General features: G+C 57.5%; 1 pseudogene; it reads right to left on the bottom strand.

Moving 5' to 3' along the window:
- Nucleotides 1–7: 7 nt before the first annotated feature.
- On the bottom strand, nucleotides 8–487 carry LOC108525772 (KHDC3-like protein pseudogene; annotated as a pseudogene).
- Between the last annotated feature and the right edge of the window lie 9 nt (nucleotides 488–496).

Below are 496 nucleotides of genomic sequence, written 5' to 3'. Positions count from 1 at the left end.
CCTCCACCGGAGAACCCTGTGTCCCGACCTCCCGGACCTCCACCGAACGCTGAGACTCGGCCTCCCGGACTTCTGTTGAAGACCGCTGAGTCTCGGCCTTCTTAGTGGCGACATCCTGGGCGAGCGCCTTTCCTGAGCCTTTCGCCTGGAGCTGGCGGTGATAGTCAGCCAAGTTCATGATCATCTTGATTGTGTCCTCCTGGTAAGAAGGCCTCCCAAATACCAAGATCTCAGCCTCGCCGTTAGGGTCCAACCGATTCACATGAATCAAGATTTGGGACATACCCTGGACGTGCGGGATGCGTTCTCGGCCCCTGCCGAAGATCTTTTCCACCAGCCAAACCTCAAGGCGAACTACCTTCGGATTCTTCAGGAACTCAGAGTGGAACCAGGAGAACCGCTTAGGAAGGTGACCAAGCACCTCGACTGGCATTGCTTTTGGCTGCATCAGTTGCACGAGCGTCGGAAACCGCCTGGGAGTGTCCATGCTGCGGCC

The sequence above is a fragment of the Rhinopithecus bieti genome, unplaced genomic scaffold, assembly GCF_001698545.2.
Source record: "Rhinopithecus bieti isolate Rb0 unplaced genomic scaffold, ASM169854v2 repeat_35787, whole genome shotgun sequence".
Taxonomy (NCBI): Eukaryota; Metazoa; Chordata; class Mammalia; order Primates; family Cercopithecidae; genus Rhinopithecus; species Rhinopithecus bieti.
This window is presented reverse-complemented; position numbering and strand designations above follow the sequence as displayed.